Source organism: Taeniopygia guttata, chromosome 4A (assembly GCF_048771995.1).
Source record: "Taeniopygia guttata chromosome 4A, bTaeGut7.mat, whole genome shotgun sequence".
In the NCBI taxonomy this organism is placed as follows: Eukaryota; Metazoa; Chordata; class Aves; order Passeriformes; family Estrildidae; genus Taeniopygia; species Taeniopygia guttata.
This window is the reverse complement of record NC_133029.1, coordinates 12,193,229-12,206,899: the sequence shown is the minus strand read 5'-3', so window position 1 is coordinate 12,206,899 and position 13,671 is coordinate 12,193,229.

Below are 13,671 nucleotides of genomic sequence, written 5' to 3'. Positions count from 1 at the left end.
TTGTTTAAAAATCTGGTTTTCCTGTAGAACACGAGTATGTGTGTCACTGCGGCGGCAGTGGGCAGAGCAGCTGAATGGCAGGAGTTTGCCTGACCTGCAAACTGGAAACCCATTATGAAATTCTGTGATAATTTGCTATAAACAAGTTCATAAGTGATAGGGAAGCTGTTTCTCTCCATTCAAAGTTGCCACACCTTTTTACCACTGGGATGAGATTAGTGTTGTCTCCTGCATCTCCACTCTGGGCTCCTCAGGCTCGACTTATTCCTGCTGTGGTCAGGCTGTGAGCTGTTCCTCACAGGTGAATAGCTCTGATGATAATTAAATTTTCATTCCACATCTTGAGCCAAGTGCAGAAGTGTAAATATTGTTGCTGCTGTTTTACAGGTGAAGGGAAGACGTGTGGGGAGGAATGTGATTAGTCTGGAGAGCTCAGCCCCATGCTCTCGCTGTGAACTCAGAGCAGCTTGCACTGAGGGAGAGATCTGAGAGAGGCTGAAGAAAAAGACCCTCTGTGTTATTGCTGCTCTGTGAGAGGCTGAGGACCCCAGAAATCATAGAATGATTTAGGTTGGAAGGTACCTTTTAAAGGTCATCTAGTTCAGGCCAAACATCAGGTTGTTCAGAGCCCTGTCCGACCTGCGTGTTTCCAGGGATGGGCCATTTACCACCTCTCTGGGCAACCTGTGCCAGTGTTTCTCCACCCTCACTGTAAAAAAGCTTTTCCTTGTATCTAGTGAAAATCAACTCTTTTAGTTAAAACCATTACCCCTTGTCCTATCACAACAGCCCCTGGTAAAATGTTTGTGTCCATCTTTCTTGTAGCCCCTTTAGGTTCTGTAAGGTGTTTTAAGGTCTTCCTTGATCCTTATCCTTCTGGTCACCTTCATGGCCCTCCTCTGGTCCTGTTCCAGCAGGTCCATGTCCTTCCTGTGCTGAGGACCCCAGAGCTGGACAGAGTGCTTCAGGTGCCACTTGCTTGGCTCCATGCAGAACAGCAGCAGCTTTGATTAGTGTGTTGGAGCTGTTGCATGTCTGGTGTCATGGGCAGTGCACCAGAGCCCAGGCTGGTGGGGCTGTCACGATGCTCTTCCCAGCTGTTAGACCCGCTCTCACCACAATCTTTTCCTTCTCAGCATCTCTCTATGGCCTGGCACAGCGCTTGGCCCCTTGCTGCTGGTTGCATGAAGACTATGGAATGGTCTGTGTGTCTGGCATGTTCCTGTGTGTTGTGACTCTTTGGAAGAGCTCCGTGCTTTGAGCCTACTGTCTTCCAGATGCAGCATCTGCCATGCTTCTTCCTCCGGGGGAGCGGGGCAGTCCCTGGTGGGAGTGTTTGCTACATCAAAGCCCACTTTGTGCTGTGAGCGGATGATTTCTCTGGTATATTTACACTTGTAAAGGAAGATATTTTTTTTCCCCCTTGTAAATATCACGGCACTTCTGTTGCTTCTGTGCTGGCCCATCTGTGCACCATTTTCACTTGTACTGACTCATGTTCACAGAGTAGTAGGAACTGTCTATAAGTGTTTTAATTTCTTAGTTAGAGTGGGGCCATTTTGCTTTCTTGGTTAGCTCAGAAGCAGATGTGTGCTGGGGTTTCTTTTTCCAAATGACGTCTCTGGACTCTATTGCATTGGTAAAAATTTTAATGAAGTCATTTTCACTTTTCTGTTCAGATTTTTCAAGACTTTCTAGGGTTCATCCTCTGCAGCCAGATGTGTTTTTGTGTTTTTATGGCCATAAATCACTGGGTGTGCACCCCCTCTGAAAGCAGGTACAACATCTTTAGTCTGTCATAAGGTTTCGACTTCAGATATTCCTGAAGAAGGAAACTTTGGGTTGTTCATGCAGGTTGCATTCAGCCCCCTTGCATTGTGCTGTGCTCTTTATCGGGAGTGATCACGTACTCATTTTCTCCACTTCTGTTTCATTATAGAACAGATCTCTGTAGAGACACCTCTGGTTGTTTTCAGGGTAGAGAGAAGCTGTTTACTGAACTGCTTTTAAACATTTTGACTTGTCTTTGCTGCTCCATGTGTACCCAGGGTTATCTTCACTGCCCACAGGTCAGACCTTGCTCTGTGGCCAGGCTCATCACAGGCTCTTTCTAGCAGCTGCTTCTCCTGTGTTCACTGAGATGTGGTGTCTGTGTCCTGCTCAGCTTGACCTGCCCCCAGCTCTCCTCTGGCCTGGTAGCTCAGACATCCTGCAACCACAGGGTACGTTTGCAGTGAAAGCTCTACAGGCCCTGTAGCTGCAGAAGTGTCCTTGGTCTCTGCTGGATTCTCTGTGTGTCCCCTCACTGGTGTGTCTGACACAGTGGGGCACCAAGCTTGCTCAGCACTGGGGGTAGTCAGAGTTAAATATGTGTGTGTGTGTATGTATATACATACCTGTACATGTTTATTTAAGTCTGAGGCTGAAAACGGCCAAATTTGGATCCTTCTCTCCCCATGACAATATGAAGAAATGTGTTTCACAACAGGCAAGTCTGCCAGTATTTCAAAGTGCTGCTTTTAGAAGCATGGAGTTGTGAGAACATTTCAGTAAATTACAAAAAGACTCTTTTAACAGGGGCAAAAGAGAGTATTTTTCCTTAAATATATTCTTGGGAGAGACACAAACCATTTCAGTCAAAATGAGAGTTTAGCCTGAGGCTGAATCCAGCTGGAGAAATTTTCAGCCTAAACAATTAATTATAGATGAAGTTATGAGCAACCAAAACTGGAGTTTGTACAACAGTCACGTGTAATTACAGCAGCACTCTCAACTCTGGGACACTGGCACCGGTGGCAGTGCAGGTTCTTGGGTGGCTCACTCAGGAAGGACTTGCAGAGCTGTGATAAACTCTGGCTTGCTTTTTTGAGGGAATAGGAGCAAACATTTCACATCAGAAATAATCTGCTGCTGCAAGATGAATTAACTGGTGACCTTCAGAGCACTGCCTTGTCTGTATTTGGAGTTTACCCAGGGTCAGGTTTAACCAGACTATTATGTTCCTGTTGCATGTGGGAGGGTGTGATGAAGAGCGAGCCTCCTGTGACAGGGAACAGCTCAGGCAGAAGGAACTGGGATGGCAGAGATTAATGGGGCTGCATCCTGCTAGCAATATCTCCATCCCAGCAAGGCTTTCCTGGGAAACTGGAAGGTAACCTCATGATGGAGGAGGTTTTCTGTTGTAAAAGAAGCTCCTTGCTTAGCAGGGAGAACACATTGAGGCTGCAAGTGTGTCCTGAATGAGTGATTCCTCATGGAGATGCTCATGCCACACACAAACACATTTTAGAAGCTTGCACATGGGGAAATATTCTTGACTCTAGCTGCTAAATTGAGCTGCTTGTGAACCCTTTCAGCAGTAGAGATAGTGCTGACAAATAGTCATCTTTGGTGATGAAAGGAGTGCAGGTGAGAGGAAATTTTGTGGGAGGAGATCCTGCTCTGAATTTCTTGTGGAAACCATAATTATGTGATTCAGTGTAGAAAGGTATGAGGGTTCCCAGTGAAAGCTATGAAAAACACTTAGGGAAGCAGCCTACAGATGAGCTGTTCATTCAGACCTTATCTATTCATGTGGGAGAGTGGAAACCTTAGCACTCTGCCTTATCTGCTCTCCCCTGGGAGATCAGTGCTGAGTGAGTCTGACCTCTCCTTACCGTTTCAAATCAAACCTGCTGTAATAGTGGCTATGGTCATGCAGTGCCTCAGTCACTTAATGAAATAATCTTTCTCCCTGCCCTTCTGGGCAGAAATATGTCTTGCCCAAATTCCACTTAAGTGATACCTGGAGGATAGCTGTAACTGAGCAGAGCTGTGGCAGAAACATCCTCCCTCACTCCCTGCAGGTGCAGAGCTTGGGGATGTTCAAGGCAGTGGAAGTTTGTCTCTCTCACTAGGGCAATTCCTATGCTTATGAAGAGGATCCCTGTTTTCCTTTGCTCCTGGGCTTCTGCAGTTCCCTGCAGGTTTAAATTAACTTTGATTCAATGTTTATTAAAAGCAGCCAGTGCAAGGAGAGTCTCAGATCTGGAATGGATGTTCTCCAAAAGCAAGGGCACCTCGGTGCCAGCACAGGGGTATCCATGCAAACAGCTCTCAGCCAGAGCTGGCCAGAATCTGTTTTGCTTTCTCACACTTGAGCTGGTATATTTTAAAGGATATCAAACAGTAAATGCGGCAAAGGGGAAAAATTGTTGCAGACTGTATTTGGCAGAAACCCAGCAAAGATAAAATACCATACGTTCTGTGCAATGAGCTCCTACATAAATGATTAATTCACTAGAACACAGCTGGGGTCAATGTCTTCTATTTGAATAGTCCAAAGTTATGCAAATATTTTATGTGGATTTTCTAAAAAAGGGGGAAAAAAGACAATATATAATGTTCCAATAAAAAAGCTCTTTATCTAAGTAACTTTTAAGAATCAAAATCCCACAAGAACAGTGTCACCATGTTATACACATATATACAGCAGCAAATGACAAGATATGCCCTAGAGATGCAAACTCTGAAAAGATTGCTTGCTTTCCTTTGTTTTGCCAGCCAAGTCTGTTACAAATTGTGTGTTGTGGAGATCACACTATTTCAAAATATCAAACTGCTAATTAAAGAAACTACTCAAGGAAACTTTCCAGTAGAACAATATATGCTGTGGGATAATAGTAGTCACTATTTCTTTAATGAGTTTCTTGCCTAACCAGAATTTCTTACAATACATTCAGTGCAGCCATTCAGTTAGAGTATTATGAATCACATGTGTATTATTTCTGATTTGGTATTAACATAAAAACTTCTGATGAACCATAGTATTACAAAAACAGGTCTAGTGCATAGATTGGCAATATCATTCCTGCTGATAAAAGACTGGAAATGAAGGTCCTTATGCAGCAATATAATTTAATGTTTTAGTTTCTAGACTTAATTTGCAAAGGTGTTGAGAAACTACAGGTCCAACTGAAGCCAAGAAAGTCAGGGTATGTCTGGATGGTCAGATATGTCAATCCACAGCTTGAGCATTATTTTCTGTGGGATCTGAATCAGCAAAAGGTTATGGGAGGGAGAAACCTTGCTTGGTGGTGTTCTTGTAACATGGTTGGTTGAGAGAGCAACTTATGATTTTCTTAAACACTTATATTTTGCTATGGTGAAGTAATCTAGCAATGCCATCCAAGGAGACAGTGTATACAAGACCTGTGAAGTGATGCAGGTAGATCAAGTCAAGGAAAGAATAGTTCAGTTGTGCAGCAGATACCTTTTAAATTCCCTCTTCCCCATTCTGTGAGAGTATGGTGGTGAAGATACTCCTTTCAGGTTCTGAATACAAGTTGACACAATGAAGTGCTTTTCCAAAAATATTCCAGGAAGGTGTACAGCTTTTTCAGTGGCTTGCTGGTGGCATCTAGGTGTCTCATTTGGTATTCTTGAAAACCCTTCCTTCCTTCTAAAGAGCTTCTCTAGTGTCTATTTTATTTTCTCTGGTGAACAAGAATGACTCCTTGATCTTGGGTTTTGCATTTGCAAATAGCCATTCTTTGTATTCCCCTCGGATGAGGAGAGCAAACAACTATTTAAAGCAAAGAATGCAAGAGCTTGCAAAGTATAAAAGTGAGCTTTTCCTCCTCATATGTTTGGAGAGGTTAGCAGGCATTAGATAAGTAGTCCTTGATGAGTCATTGGTTTGAATTGTAGCATCTGACCACACAGCCACATTCCACCTGTGGAAGGATTGTTCCCCACCTCCCTTAAAAGTCTTTCTTGTAGCCTCTGAATGATGTAGCCTTTCCTTTATCACCAGATGAAATGATAATGGTCATGTTGGGATAACAGCTTTGGATGGTTCACCCACAGCAGGATCCCACCCTCCCACTGGTTACCATTACTTTTCACTCACTGGAGCCAGACTTGGCTCTAGTGCATAAGAGGCAAGCCAAAATCTCAGTCCAGTCACTCTGCCCTGAATACTTCCAAAATGTGAGTTGAATGTAGATTCTCTCTACTGAGCAAATTATTAGTCAGTGTATTAAGAAGCAAATAAATGTTGATGGTGGGACTCCTCCATCACAGAAGACAAATCAGGGATGAAAAATGGAAAAGATCAAAGACCAGTATATCTGCCTGCCCTCACTGGAGCCATCTTTAGGTGGCTTCTCTCCTCTCCATGTGGAAGGCAAAGTACTGGGTCTGAGAGTTACTGGTCTGGGAAGCTGTTGACATCTGGATGGTGGAAAGTGTAGAGACGAGAAGCTGGTGAAGGGCAGCAAGGGACCACAGAGTCCCTCACCACTGACTATGGACTCCCTTATTTTCCTTTGTTTGTGATGAGTATTCCTGCACCTCCTCAGATGCCCTCCCCTTTCCTGCCTTCCAAGCATTGCTCCTTGCATCTCAGCAGATTTATTCTCCTCCTTATCTAATTTTAATTAAAGCTCCTATCTCCCCCCACCACATAATCAACTGAAGAAAAATGAGCTGGTAAGTCATTGTTTTTACCACTTTGGCAGCAAACAAATGTTATGTCTGGCATGCTCGGCACCAAGTCAGAAAATGAATCAGCAGCTGTTGTGACAGAAGCTTTTTCCTGAATGGGGAAACAGAGAAAGAAAGAAAACAGGCCAGGGGGAGGTTTGTGCAGTGGGCACTGCCAGTCCCCCATCACCATCAGGAATGTCTTTGCCCTTCCCTGGGGTAGGTGGCCCCCTCGCCCCCAGCATGGGGCCAGGAGGAACTGTTTTGTGACTGGGGCTGGATGGGCTCTGATGCCCGTGGCTGTGCCTGGGAGGGAGCAATGGGATGGGGTGCTTTAGGGAAAGCAAGAGTGACCCAAATCTTTGCAGGCCTTCCTCAAAGCCCCACTTCAGCCAGGCAGGCAGTGTGAGTTCATACAGACACATTGAACACTAAACACCTATTTGTCCCTGGATGGCACTATGGCATGGTTTGTTGAACCATGAAAAGGATGAATTCTTTCTTTGTGTCTGGATGGACTTGGATCATATTGAATTGTTTTAAGCAATCACCTTGCATGGATTATACACTGTGAGCTGCAAGGTCTTGGAGGAGGGAGTGGTTTATGGTACCCCTGATCACCCTCATCCTTTTGTTTTACCTGTTGGTTAATTTGTCATCTTTGGCATCTGCTGATTCTTTTACACCAAACATTTGGGGGCACATGAAAAATGCTTTTGACTAATATTAGGGCTTTGTTAATATATTGCAAACTATTTCTACAGGAGCAGCATCAAAGTTTTATCTGCTAAATAAATATTGCTGGGCTAAGCTAATATACAGAGGGGGTCTGGCAAAATTACAACCATGAAGCAGGCACAGGGTCCAGCTGGAGAATTCTACTGTTCAACTGGATAATAATCAACACTGGAGCTACAGCAGGTTTGTCTAAAGCAGAGAACCAGCCTCTGCCTCTCCTTGGAAAAGGAAGCTTTTGCTAGGGCAGTTTTAAAGGCAATAATAGACAACTGAGCCAGCTGAGCTGGTGACTGCAACCTGCATGGCATCAGTAAAGTCCAAAGGGACACTGTGGTTGCTAATCAGGGCAGAGGTTGTCCTGGATTTCTGGAGACAATTGTCACACTATTTATAGCTTCTTTCATGCCAAACAGACAGGCAATATGTTTGTGCTTTCCCTGTACCTATAAATTCCCTCCTCACCTCTGAAAAATATGCCCACTCTGTCATGTGCCACGTGGGTCAGAGCAGGGATTTCTTCTGCAACACAGCTGGAGGGACTCTACCTCTGGTTTCCTGTTGCTGAGTGTGCAGTGTTGTTTACAGTGCAGGACAAGGCCATGCCAGAAACCCCTCCTGGTTTTGGTTGGGTTGGTTCAGGGCGGATGGGCTGGTTTATGTTAGTATGACAGAGTACAATGATTATGAGAAGAATAAAGCTGTGGGTCAGGTCTGTCTGACATTTTGTATATCAACTGACAAGGTTTTTGGTGAAGCTCCAAATTTCTCTTTCATCTCCCTTTACACCACTAATTCTGATCCAGTGAACCTCTGGTTTGTCTGAGTCATAAAAAACCTGAAGTCCTGTGAAAATGCTGAGCACAAAGCACCTGCAGCTCCTCCTGGTCACCCAGACAGAGGAGGAGAATGTGGTACTGAGAGCCTGTCCCACCACAGTCACAGAAAGGTGTTTCTATAGAGATTTTATAGAGATGGAAGCACTGATGTGACAGTGACAGCCTCAGATATGCCAATACTTTCAGTCCTTAATTACCAGGTTTAGGTAGGGAAGGAACTGGAGGGAGATTGCTCTAATAGGCATGTGGTTGCTTAATTTTGGTTTTGTCTCATGGCATGTATGGCTGCTGGATTTATAATCCACCAAGAGGAGCCCACCCTCACTTTCTAGGAGAATTGCTTTTTATTATCTTACTATATAATTTCTTTTCTCACCCTAATCCTGCAAAATTTTTACATCCAGATGCTGTGGTGCTCTTGTTGCTTGTGTGGCAGCGGCTCAAGGGACCCCAGCCCTGCTGGAGCAGGACAGCACCCAGTGACAGCCTGACATTGCCCCAGAGGCTTCTTAACTCCTGGGTAACTTCATCCTCAGCTGCTGAAGGTAAAGGGAGGTGGATCAGTTCTTCAAAGTAATTTCACTTGAATCATTCCTGAGTGGGTTTTAAGGTAACTGATTCTGTTTGCAAAGGTGAAAAGGAGGAAAAGGTGTATTATTGATGAGCATGTGCTGTGCCTGCAGAGGTGGTGTGGAGGCACCTTTTCCAACCTGTATTTAAAATACATTGTGCCTGATGCTGAGTGTGTACATGCAGCTTGCTTTACAGGATTTATTGAAGTCACTCCCGATTTGCTCCAGGTTGTGATTATGTGAGAGGAAAATAAAGTTCATGGTTTGTCCTAAGAATCAAAATCAAAGCTAAAGGCAGGAAAGGTGCAGTGAGGTTTTGGGACTGACTGTGAGCCCTGGCTCTCTCCTGACCAAAGACAGAGTCCATCTCCTCCAAACACGTCCCACTGGCTGTGCTGGCAGCCCTGGGCTCTCTGACAGCAGCACCCCGGCCATGACTCTGCCATTCTTAAGGGATTCAGGATCAGGCTGGGGCTCCTGCACAGCTGCGGTGCCTTGCCCCTATTTTATGTTCACGGAAAGATTTTTGAATGGACTTCAGAAGCCATTAGGAACCCAAATATCGACTTACACTTGCAAAATGTCTCTGGTTAATGTTTTCCTACTGACGCTCTGCTTTGCTCCCCACCTGCCAGAGTTTCCTGTGACCTATTTGAAATATCACTCTCCTAAGTGAAAATGTGCCTCACTTTTTCAAACTTGCAAAACTCACAAAAATAAATAGCCTAATTTGGCCAGTTAATAGCCCTCTCCTGGGGCTCCTCTCAGCAACTAAGAGGCCTTTTAAATACAACATTTGTGACTGCGTCATTAAAGCTCTGCATGATCCAAGCAGACTAAACCAAAAAGAAAGAAATGCCTTATTTGATCTAAGTTTTCTTTTCTTTTAAATAGTGACACTAGAGACCCATTTATTTTTAATTACACAATTGCTTTATTAAAAGCCTAAATCCTGCAGTCCCTAGTCATTGCTCAGGCAAAACTGTTATCATTGAAGGAAGGACCTGTAGGAGTCAATCCTAAAAATAGGGCAGCTGACAAAGTGCCTTTCAAAATGAGTTTGCTTTATTTTTGAAATATTTCCCAAATAAAAGAGAACTTGCCTTTGCTTTGCTTTTCAGCTCTGCAGCAATTGAAAACTGAATCTAGAAAAACAGTCACTCCAGAAAGCAAAATCACTCCCAGTTTTCCTTTCAGACTGGCTCTGCTGCCCTTTTTACCCTGAAACACCACCCTCTACAGAGCCACAGTAGTATTTACTGGCACAAGATATGCATGGGAGCTCATAGAATCATAGACTCTCTTGCATTGGAAGAGACCCAACATTAAGTCCAGCCAGTGATCCTGTACAGGACAGCCCCAGCATCACACCATGCTCCTAAGAGCATTATTCAAATGCTGTTTGAACTCTGCTGTGACCATTTCCCTGGGGAGCCTGTTCTGGTGCCCAACTCCCCTCTGGGTTTGGGAAGCCCACTCTGAATCCTGCAGCACCTCTCTGCAGCCCTGCCTCACCTGTGGGGAGTAAATCCAGCTGCTGGGAGTCTGGCAGAGGGCAGGATAGGATTGATCCTGTGCCACTGGTCCTGTGCTACACAAATGCATTTCTGTGCTTGGACTCTGAAGGATGGATCTCCTCACTGGGTTAAGGCAGTGCTGCCAGCAGTAGGAGAGTGAGCAGGCTAGCCAGCCACATACACTGGGTTATATTTCTGGGCTAAACTCCAGAGCCTTCAATTTTATTATCTCATTACCCAACCAAACTCATTCATCTTTATTTTTCAGTCTTTCCCACAGATCCCAGTTAAAATGCAGCTTTGCTAGCTGAAGTGCTGCCCAGGCACTCTCTGCTTGGAAAAATTCATGGTTTCTCAGCTTTATTCACTCAAATGTGTTTTCTTAGTGTAAAGGATGAATGGCAGAAATCCCAGCCCTGCTCAGCAGCAGAGGTCTACATCAGGCTGTGCTGAGAGGAAGGTGGCTGCATTGTCATGGGCAGCTGTACCAGGGGAAGCAAGAGAAAGAAAATAAGCCTCTGCTTAAATGTAGGCTTCATCCCCAGTGTGACATGTCATTAGATTGCACTCAGGGCTTTGTGGCATGGCTCACTGCAATGTCTTTATTGCAAAGTATAAACACCAGGAATTAGTAAATAAAAACAACAAGGGGAAAAGCTGCCCCCCAGAAGTTAATGAGATATCAGGAATACACACCTGGACAATGGAGTCCAAGGGGGGAAAATACAGGTGTCCCATGCTTTTTCTCTACAGGACATGAGCCCTCCTCCCCATATGTTACTGTCCTGTAGGTGTAATCCATGTCCCATGCTGAGGCAGAGGCTCCTGCTTAGCATAACCCTGCCCCTGGGAGGGGCTTATCTTGCAAAAATACTGTCTTTTCTGTGCTCTTTGCCTTTATTTCCTAAGGGAATGCACATGCTGGCAGGTTCAGTGGGCATTCAGACACGGTAAATTGCTACAAAGCAGAAAACCTTCCCCCAGAGCTAACAGGATTCCTGTTTGCCCTCCAGGTGGCCAGGACTGGGCAGGGGGAGAGAGGGGAGAGGTGGCAGATGCTGTGGGGCATGAGGCTGCTGTCTTGCCAGCTTGCTTTCGTCTGAGGGAGCAGACATGGGAGAGAAGCTCTCCTGCAGCCTTTATCCCTCCGAAGCCCCTTGCAGAGTCCTCCTGGTGCTGCCTCCCAGCCCCAGCACGAAACCCACTGGATTTGGGGGCTGTGCCTCATGGAGGGCTGGGGCAGAGGCACAGATGCTTTGAGTTCAGTCTGCCCTCCTGGCCAGCACAGCCAGCAGAGCCAGGATGAGCACAGCAGGATCACCCAGGAAGATGTTGGTACTGTGCTGTGCCAGGCTGTGCCTGCAAAGAGCCCGGCAGCAGGACCTGCTCAGCAGGGCAGTGAAGGTGTGGTGCAACCCAGGTAGGTGTGTGATGGGAAGGACCAGCCTAAATTCATGCTGAAGGAAGGAACCTTCTGGAGCAGAGCACACCACAACACCAGGACACAGAGCAGAAGGGGAAATGGAGATGGGTTTGGTCAGGAGAAGGGAACGAGCGTTGTCAGGAAGAGCTACTGCCTGTGGTGATGGAGTGCTGAACCCTCAGCGTGCCTGGTAAAACCCACCAAGCTCCCAGGGTGTGCTGTGCTCTTGCAGGCTTCACTCAGGGACTCTTTCACATGTGGCCACAGTTCCACCCGTCCTGCACCTTTGGTGACAGTGGTACTTCTCACTTTAGCTCTACCTGCTTTCTCCAAGCACACACCAGCTGACTTTATCTTCCTAGATGTTTCTTAGAATCTCTCCCTTCTAGCTTTTACCCTTGACCACAAGAAGCACTTGGAACAATTAACACCTTGTGCTCCTACCATCTTATGGTTTACAAGGCAGCTGGTTACTAGGGCAACAACTGCACCTTTTTCTTTCAGTGTATGGACTGAAAATCAACATTTGATATTAAAGGAAAAGAAAAATAATATTCTTTCAAGCCACAGTGAGTTACAACACCATCTCTCCTGTAATCAAGATATTGCTGAATTATGGTGCTATAAACAAACACTTCTGATATAACCACAAACACTGTGGGACATGTAACACATTGGCAGTATATTTCAAGTGACAAACACATTTATTGTGGGGAGTGGAAGCAGAAAAACACCTTTCCAGAAGCCACAGCAAGGAATTACAGCAAAGAATGACCAGAGCTTAAGGGTACAGGCACAAAGTAATTCTAATAACCTGGCTGGAATAAAGCACTTCAAAGTATGAAGAAGATTAGAGCAGTACCAGTAGTACAGGAGGTGAGGATACAGGACTTGGTTATTCTCTCCTTTCAACTGGCATAAATCATGATTAATTCCATAGCACTTAATAGAATTACCATGCTGTGAGACTGGTGTAAGGAAGTAGCTCCCAGGAGGGGTTGGGGAAGTGAGCCCACAGCTATCCCATAACCTTTGTAGGCTGGTGGGGAGGCTTCCCTGCTTGCAGGTGGGACTCAAGTAACAATCATGAATCATTAAGGTACATAACTCTCTGGGAGATCACAGCGATCAGGAGCTCGAGGTGAAAGCAGCTCAAGCCAGATGCTGTGGAGGCAGAGAACAGGCTGGGAGCTGCTTGCCAGAGACTTCATCTCTTGCTGGGTTCCAGGTGGCTGCTGGGTCACTTTGGTCAGTGGGATTGGAAGAGAGCCATCACCTGCCTCCTGGATGGTCTGCCAGCCCTGGTGTGTGGTGAGCTCCAGCTCAGGAGACTTTTTTTGCCCAAACAGGGTGAATTTTGTATGCTGTTTTGGTAGTCACCTGCTGCCCAAGTTGTTAAATACATGTGAGCTGTCAGTGGTGCCTCTCTGGGCTGTGAGTGGGGGAAGGAGGATGGGCTGGGCAGCTGCTCAGTGTCTCCCCTGTCACACACGAAAGGACATCTGTGCTGTGCAGTGAGAATGGGAGAGGGAAACAGGGGTATTGTCTCCCTTAGTAAACCTGGCCCCTGGAAAAGATAATGTATATAACCATCTCTGGATGTGGTGCATACATGAGTCTGATCCTGACGAAGCACTTGTGGAACTGTCAGTGCTTCAAGCTCCTTGTGTGTCTTGTGACTCTGCATTTATACCGACATGCAGGGTATTAACAGGTTGTCCAAAGCTTGCCTGGGGGTTGCAGCATTCACTTTGAAGTAAAAAAAAACAGCTGGTCTGTGATGTTTTAAGTGACCTATGTGACAATATGCGTATCAATAGAGCCTTCTGTAAGGATGGGTTTCCAAACGTGCCTTTACAAGAACCCTGGGGTTCTCTGGCTTTAGTTTTAAGTGAGTTTCAAGTTGAGGAGAATAAAGCTTCAAGCAATTCCACCGTAGAGTTTGTAAATGAGCACAGAAATGCATTGAATGGGAGCTGTTCAGTGTACAGACTTCTGATGGGTTTGACAGCACAGCTCAAAAGTTTCTTAAATAATAAGTCTGTGATTTCTGGCAGCCTGCAAATGCTGAACTTCTTTGGATTTCAAAGCAAATAGATACATCTTAACAAAGACCACCT